The sequence below is a fragment of the Tachysurus fulvidraco genome, chromosome 22 (genome assembly GCF_022655615.1).
Source record: "Tachysurus fulvidraco isolate hzauxx_2018 chromosome 22, HZAU_PFXX_2.0, whole genome shotgun sequence".
NCBI classification, from domain to species: Eukaryota; Metazoa; Chordata; class Actinopteri; order Siluriformes; family Bagridae; genus Tachysurus; species Tachysurus fulvidraco.
In genome coordinates this window covers 193,495-203,494 of record NC_062539.1, presented here as the reverse complement: position 1 = coordinate 203,494, position 10,000 = coordinate 193,495, and the positions used below count along the sequence as shown (strand labels likewise).

General features: G+C 36.9%; 1 protein-coding gene across 2 annotated transcripts in view; it reads right to left on the bottom strand.

Annotated features, from left to right (window-relative positions):
• Nucleotides 1-1,386, bottom strand: part of LOC113655486 (rho GTPase-activating protein 29-like) — a 29,922-nt gene extending 28,536 nt beyond the window's left edge. Inside the window, exon 1 of one of the 2 annotated variants that reach the window (XM_047806463.1) lies at nt 1,212-1,386. The gene's annotated coding sequence lies outside the window, so the exon portion shown is untranslated. Of the gene's footprint in view, nt 87-1,211 lie in introns of those variants that run through there. The other variant, XM_047806464.1, reaches the window with a different exon arrangement.
• Nucleotides 1,387-10,000: the final 8,614 nt, after the last annotated feature.

Here is a 10,000-nt window from a genome sequence, read left to right as displayed (position 1 = left end):
ACGTGACCAGTGAGAGGCGTGAGACGTGACCAGTGAGAGGCGTGAGACGTGACCAGTGAGAGGCGTGAGACGTGACCAGTGAGAGGCGTGAGACGTGACCAGTGAGAGGCGTGAGACGTGACCAGTGAGAGGCGTGAGACGTGACCAGTGAGAGGCGTGAGACGTGACCAGTGAGAGGCGTGAGACGTGACCAGTGAGAGGCGTGAGACGTGACCAGTGAGAGGCGTGAGACGTGACCGGTGAAGAGACATTTTAGTCTGAAGAAGGAATTTCGAGGAATTAGTGATGAACCAGTGAGTGCTTGTGTTCTTCTCATTCCTGCTGTAGATGTTATTACTCAGGAATGTTCAGAGGAACGCACAGACGCAGATGTTACATCACATACAGATATTTATCTTTAGTGTCTCACTAAACAGCTCATATTCATCACAAACCAAACTACATAAAATCTTAAAGTTTATACACTGAACTCTAAACTCTTATTATGAACAGGACTGAACTTTATATTCCTTTGTTCTCTATCACATATTTATTTAATCATAACATACAATATTAATATAAATAAATATATACACAATAATAATATAATGTACTTTATTATAATAATATTAAATTGTTTACATAACATAAAATCTACTATAAAAATGGTTATAAAACTATTCAATTATATTCAATTAGATAAACATAAACTAATAATTACTATAATAGATTAGACCAAAAGTAAAATATATAATAAATATAAATGAATTAAATAATATAATAATAAATTTCACCGAGATGAATAATTAATTTATGTATTAATATATTTTAATTGTAATGACATCAGTGTGATTATTAAATAAAACACATTAATACATTTTAATGATTTATTCTTTACATTGTGTGTTATTTTAAATCCAGCCAAAATAAAGTTCATTAATATAATTTATATTATTTCATTCTTTAAGACAGCAGATAAAATACACTAAAATATAACAGAATAAAACTAAATGATTGCTTTATATTTTATTCTGTTTTAATGTTAACGTTACATTTTCACACACAATAAGAAGTAAATCTAATGAAATACACTAAAGATAAAAATATAAACTTTTTAAAGTCCTGAACTTCACTTAACAAGACTATGCTAAGCTAACGTCAACTCTCAGTTCTGCATTTAAAGTCACTTTTCTCTGAGAAAATATTTTACTTAACGTGTTTCACCAACTCACCTTTCAGCATTACATCCGAAATGTTCAAAAAAATCTGAAATAAAACTTTAAAAACAGTCGCAGACGGAGAACAGGAGAGACGGACCGCCTCACAGCTGACGGAGCTAACGCTAATGCTAAAGCTAACGCTAATGCTAATGCTAGCAAGGTGGGGGAAAGTGCTCACACGCACACACACACACACACACACGCACGCACGCACGCACACACACACACACACACACACACACAAACTCACTCTCACAGACACACAGAGATACAAACAGACACACTCACATACATATACACACACAGACACACACATACATATACACACAGACACAAACAGACACACACACACAGACACACTCACATACATATACACACACAGACACAAACAGACACACACTCACATACATATACACACACAGACACACACACTCACATACATATACACACACATACACACACTCACATACATACACACACAGACACAAACAGACAGACACACTCACATACACACACACACAGACACAAACAGACAGACACACTCACATACATATACACACACAGACACACTCACATACATATACACACACACTCACATACATATACACACACACATACACACACTCACATACATATGGACACAGACACATACATATACACACACAGACACACACACATACACACACTCACATACATATGGACACAGACACACACAGACACATACACATACACACACTCACATACATATAGACACAGACACACACAGACACATACATATACACACACTCACATACATATAGACACAGACACACACAGACACACACACATACACACACTCACATACATATAGACACAGACACACACAGACACATTCACATACATATACACACACAGACACACACACATACACACACTCACATACATATAGACACAGACACACACAGACACACACACATACACACACTCACATACATATAGACACAGACACACACAGACACATTCACATACATATACACACACAGACACACACACATACACACACTCACATACATATAGACACAGACACACACAGACACATTCACATACATATACACACACAGACACACACACATACACACACTCACATACATATGGACACAGACACACACAGACACATTCACATACATATACACACACAGACACACACACATACACACACTCACATACATATAGACACAGACACACACAGACACATTCACATACATATACACACACAGACACACACACATACACACACTCACATACATATAGACACAGACACACACAGACACATACATATACACACACTCACATACATATAGACACAGACACATTCACATACATATACACACACAGACACACACACATACACACACTCACATACATATACACTCAGAGACACAAACAGACACACACTCTCTCTTTACAAGTTTACATCAAATATAGAAAACATCAATAATACAAAAATACAGTGAATAAAAAATACTTAAAAATGAAAAAAACATAATTGTATGTAGAATAAAGACGTTTTTTAAATTAAAGAAATAAATTATATAAATGGATGTTTAGTGTAAATTTAGTGAGTAATTGTTAATATTTTCTCAGTTTATCGTGTGTCTCTAGCGCCATCTGGTGGCAAAAGGCTGCACATCATTTTACTCGGCCGCGTCGTTTCAAAATAAAATTAAAAAGGGAGCAAATGTTAGGACTAAGTTTGATAACGCAATGGACTCTTATTTCTCTCATGGCTTCATCTGCATTACAGATTAGAGATGGCGTCTGTGAGTGAACACCTGACACCCAGGAGCTCCTCCATCACTGGGGTTTTTACTTTGGGCGCTTTAAAGTCCAGTACTGGGTGTTATGTCATAAGTGTTAGAGAGAGAGACAGATGAACAGATGAATCAGTTTTATTCTGATTCATGTGTGAGTCTGAAAATCATACTTTATACACAAAAATACTCTTTATCTCGGACATCCTGAAGGTTTTAATGCCACATCTGTTGTGTAAAGAGGTAAAAACCCCAGTAGACTGACGAAGAGCTTTTTACCTTATAGCTGTCACCTGAACCCACTGTCTCTCGAATATCACCTGTATATTTGTGGATATAATATATAAATAACAGTGTATATTTTATGTCTATAGCACCTGACCTGTATATCCACACACACACACACACACACACACACACACACACCACACACACACACACACACATATATATATATATATATATATATATATATATATATATATATATATATATATATATATATATATATATATATATATATATATACACACAGAATATTCATCTGTATATATTTCTGTCCATGCACTTTAAGGTTAGATGTCAAACTGCATTTCGCTGCCTTGTACTATAATCTAATCTAATCTAATCTAATCTAATCTAATCTAATCTAATCTAATCTAACAACATGTAAAAAGCAAGTGATGAATAGATGCATTATAAACTGTTTATTAAGGAAACTCAGTCTGGTTTTTTTTTGTGTGTGTACTGTATGTGTGTGTGTGTGTGTGTGTGTGTGTGTGTGTGTGTGTGTGTGTGTGTGTGTGTGTGTGTGTGTGTGTGGTTGGGGTATCTGGTGCTCATCGATGCCATGCTTCTGGCTCGGACCTACTGCAACATCTGGATGATCCATAATGGCACCATCGAGAGGTGATGGATTAATATCTATAAAATGAACATAAATCATTATTCATGATTAACAGTTTGATTATATGTCAATTACACGACATCACAGCAATTAAAGTGCAAACATACAGTAATATAAAAAATATTAGCAATATTCAAAAATATGCTTTTGTTTTGTTCAATGAAGACATTTTTTCATTAAATCAGTGTTAATTAAATTTTTTGAGATTATTTGTTTATTTTATATTCTCTAAACTCTAAAGCATTACACAATTAAATGAAAACTATTTGTGAGTGTATGTTTGTGTAGTGAAACATGTTTAGAATTAAGACTGTAGACACCACCTCACCTAACCAGTAAACCCTGTTTGTTGTGTGTGTGTGTGTGTGTGTGTGTGTGTGTGTGTGTGTGTGTGTGTGTGTGTGTGTGTGTGTGTGTGTGTGTGTGTGTGTGTGTGTGTGTGTGTTTTAAACACATAAGAAGTGTCTTAGCACAGGGTGTAATTGTGTCTGTGTGCACGTCATTGGACGTTCAAGAAAAGCATTCAATCTCTATTTGTTAAACTTCATCTAAGCCATGCCACTTGTAAGTGCGTTATTTATTAATTACAATAATAAACATATCCTAACATATTGTTTAGAACAATGCCATAGGAATATTTATTAAGTGATTGATTATTAAATAATTCCTGCATCTGTGTCTGAAGTGTACAGAGTCAAAATCTTTTCCATGTTTTTAATGTAATGCATCTTACTGTTGAGTCTTCTGACATCTTGTGGCTGATCGCGGTACTGCACGTGAAAAGTAATAACAATTAGAAGTACAAGAAGAATGAGAGTCCTTCTGCTCTTAAATTCTTTCTTAATTGGTGTAATGATTCCCTCTGGTTTGTTCTGTAAAATCAGGTCTCATTAGTGAACAATGTTCTGAAACTGGGCCTGAATAAGCTGAAGCTGTGTTTCTGTGTGAGACTCACTGATCACCTGTACACACTCCCTCAGATACCACTCTGCTGAGATGTAGTGAGATGGTGTTACAGTGTGTGAGAGTGAAAATGACCAAAACACTTTTATTTTCTCCCCACATAGCTTGTGAATCCAGACCAGCTCCAGGAAATCGCCTTCTACAATGGTGGCCAAAGAGAAAAGATCAACATCCATCAAACTTTCCACAAACCACACACCTAACTGATTAATTCAATCATTAATTTCATTTGTTTGTGTCATGAACTGTGATTGATCTATTGAGAGCACGACATATATTTTACTTTATAAGAAACACCCAGTCAAGTACTAAAACTTAACATCTTAAAAGAAACGCAGTAAAAACTTTTCCAACATTTTCATTCCAACTCTGGTGTAAAAACATCATCATCTGAAACAGAGCACACGGCTTCCCTATTGCACCGAATCTGTTGGGATTTCAGGTCCTTCATGCAGTTAGAAAAGCTGAAATGGACAAATATCCTAGTTTTTAGTCTCTAAAGGTTGCTTTTACATCATGTTGTGTGCTTTGTGACACTTGTGCTGATGTAGACGGCCATTTTCGCTCGGCCCAAAATAAAATTAATCAGCTGATACTTGAACATTTCTTTTCTTCTGTATTTAAAACCAAGTTTGGTGGAGTAAAATTGATAAGATTCTTAAACGCGGATGGAGTCTAGAGCAGCTCATAAAGCATGAAACACCCTGTGTCTCTGTGTGGAAACAAAAAGGACACCAGTGTGTAACTAATGGATGTAAAATCCATATAAAAGCATGTACAGAGACAGATGATGCCATGCTCTAATCTCCACTGCAGGTCACCTTCTTTTTTAGTTACCGGTGGTTTGTACCAAGTTCCCCAGTCTGGCTTTACATCATGTTTCAGCCCAAGGACACTGCACAGGGTGTAACTTCCCTCCTGTCTAACCATTTCTTGTTAAACACTTTGACACATAGTTGGTAGAGACTCTTACCAGAGGTTAGGATTTACTTTCGTTGATTCCCCCTCTCCCAGAAGGGGTCCAGAGACCTCAGACAAGTTGGGTATGATGTCCAAGACCTGACTGGACTCCGGTCTCTCTGGGCTGACCACCCCAGTACACCCCAGTACACCCCAGTACACCCCAGTACAATAGTCCCTTAGCTGCATGTGCTCCTCTGATGTGAGTGTAGACTTCCCCCGCTGTAATAGCTGTGTGACTCCAACAGACTTCACCCCTAGCCGTGTTGCTACGTCCTTTGGGCGAGTGAAGTCGGGTCCTACCTGCTCCACAAGCTGCCTCAGTGTCACAGTCTTTAAAGAGATCAAGACATTTGTCAAGGCACACATCCGGTGCATGACTGTGCTGAGAGTTTTTAAATCGCAGTTGAAAACTCATTTATTCATACAAGCTTTTAACACATAGCCTCTGATTCAACTGCTATTTTATGTTCATTGTGTTCTTATATTTTATTGTCTATTGTTGTTTTACTGGAAAGTGCCTTGTGCTCCTTTTGGTTGTTGTAAGGTGCTCCATAAATAGAGTGTGCGTGTGTGTGTCACACTCACACTCACACACTCACACAAAAAATAACAAACAAAAAAAAAAAAAGAAAAAAAAAAAAACAAAAAAAAAAAAATAAAAAAAAAAAAAAAAGAAAAAAGAAAAAAGAAAAAACGAACAAGAATAAAATAAAAAAAAAAAACAACAATCAAAAGAAACAAAATAAAAATAAAAAAAGTAACAACAAAAGAAAACAAATCACAATAAAAAAAGATAAAAAAAAAAACGTCAAAAAACAAAAAAAACACAAAACAAAAATACACTAAAAAGAAAAAACTAACAAATCAAAAAGAAAAACAAACACTCACCCTAATAAAACTAAAAAACTACACAAACACAAAACAAACAATCAAAAAACAAAAAACACTAACACTCACACTAACACACTCACACTCAACAAACTCAAAAACACACTCACACTCACACCAGAAAAAACTAACAAACAAAAAAAACACAAGAAAAACACAATAAACAAAAACACACTAACATAAAACAACACACAACAAACACACATTAAAACAAACAAAACAAAAAAACAAAAAAACAAAACAACACAAAAAAACACACAAAAAACAAAAAGACAAACAAACAAAAACAAATAATCAAAAAAAACCACACACTCACACACAAACCAAAAAAAAAAAAAAAAAAAAAAAAAAAAAAAAAAAAAAAAAAATAAAACAATAAAAGAAAATAAAAACAAAAAAAAACAAAAACAAAAAACAACAGAAAAAAAACAAAAACAAAAAAAAAAAAAAAAAACAAAAAAAAAAAAAAAACAAATATAACAAAAAAAAAAACAAAAAAAAAGAAAAAAAACAACAAACAAAATAAAAAGAAAAAAGAAACAAAGATCACCAAAAAAAAAAAAAAAAAGAAACAAAAAAAAAACAAAAACAAAACATAAAAAAAAAACACGCACAACAACAAAAACAAAAAACACAACAAAAAAAAAACAAAAAAAAAAAAAACACAAAAAAAAAAAAAAAACAAACACAAAAAAAACCAAAAAAAAAAAACACACAAACAAACAAAAAAGAAAAACACCAAAAAAAAAAAAAAAAAAAAACAACAAAAAAAAAACAAAACAAAACACCACGAAACAAAGCAAACGAAACACAACGCACAAGACGACAAACACACATAAAAACGACAAAAACAAATCAGGGGAAAAACACAACGCACCAAGCACACACGCCCACACAACACACACCGACACACGCACCACACCACACAACCACACACACACAGACACGCGGACACACGCGACACACACACCGACACGCCACACACGCACACAGCTAGCAAACATCGGACAGCCACACACACACACTAAAAAACACAGCACGACCGTGGACACACACGCACACACACACACATCACAGCACACACAACACAGACACGACACAGCGCATCCAACAGCGGGACACACACACACACACGCGGCACACACAAACCGACAGACACACACACACACACACACAAGCAGACAACGCACACACACACACAACACAGAGTACATGCGTAGTAGTAAAAGAAGGTACAAAACAGAAAAAGGGACAGAAAAAGACACGAAAACACAAAAACGGACAAGAAACACAAAAACAGACACATAAACATAACACACTGAACAAACACTCAAACACACACACAACCACACGTCACAAAACACACACACAACAAACACATCCCACCCACCCACAACACACCCACACACACTCACCGACACACACACATCACACACACCACCCACACTCACACACAACTCACACTCACCACACCCACACACACACACACACCACTCACATCACACACTACAGACACACTCACCACACATACCCACTCAGCAGATAAAAAAGAGACACATAGAGACACAGCACGACACACAACAAATGAAAGAAAAGACACCAACACAACAACACAACAAAAAAACAGCCGAACAACACGCGACTAGACAGAACAGAAAAACAGCACAACACAGACACAAAAACGAGAGGGAAAGACAAGAAAAGACACAAGCATGCACGCAACAGGACACACATTAGCCACACGAACACGGCACAAACAGCTACACAAGCACACGGCGACACACACACACAAACACAACACGAAAAAACACACACACACACACACACACGATCGACAAATATTAGAAAGGACATAAACAAAAAACATAGAAAGGAACACAAAAAACGCAGAAGAAAAACAAATACGATACCATAGCAAAATACATAGGGCATACCAATCAAATCACATGGGAGACAAAGATATGGGTGACCCGTGAATAAAAAGCAGCCAGAACAAAAGGAAAGAAAAAGAACTAAAGAGATACAAAGGCTACTAAATAGAAGAACACATAGAATCTACAAACATATCAAAAAGACAGACACACACGAGAAAAAGATACAAAAAACAAATAAAAAAAATAAAAAACAAAGACAACAATAGAACACAGAGACAACGAAAAAAGCAACAGCACAGAAATACACTAAACAAAAAGCAAAACAGAGAAAAGACAAGAAGAAACACAAACCAAGAACAAAAAACACAACAAAACCCGCGGCCACACACACACAAAAACCAGAACACACACACACAAACAAGGGGACACACACAACACAACCATGGTAAACACATAACACGAAAACTACGGGAAAAACACATACCAACAAAGACCAAATAAAGTAAAACCAAAAAAGATACAAAAACAGAGATAGCAGGAGACACTAACAAAAGATACAGGGTACACAAAAAACAAGCAACACAACGACAACAGAAACGGGAAAACAACACATACCCGGGATTAACAACAAACAAACTCACACACACCACACACAACCCGGGACACACACACAACACACCAGAGACACACACCACAAAACACACAACACATCGGAAACACACGCCACACACACACACTCACACACACTCACAGGTACACACTAACACACCCACACACAACTCACGGGACACACAACACACACAACTGGACACACACACACACAACAATCCACCCCACAGTCACAACACAGAAACACCACAACCACACACACGCACACACACACACACGCACTCACACACATCATACTCACACAGAGACACAACACACACACACACTCACACACACACACACACGCGCTACACACACACACAATACACTAAACGCGCACACACACTACACCACCACACATGCACGCACACACACACACTCACACACACACACACACACACACACAGACTCACAGCACTCACAGCACACACACACACAGCACACACATGACACTTCACACACACACTCTACTCACACACACACTACTCACACACAGCATACTACACACACACACCACACACCACATCACACACACACACACACACAACACTCACACACACACACAGCACACACACACTACACACACACACCACACACACACATAAAACACAAACACACAAACACACAACACACACACGATACAAACAAAAACCACACACACACACTAATAACACAAACACACACACACACACACAAACACGCAAACACAATACACACACACACAAACCACACACACACAAACACACTAAACACACATACACACACGAC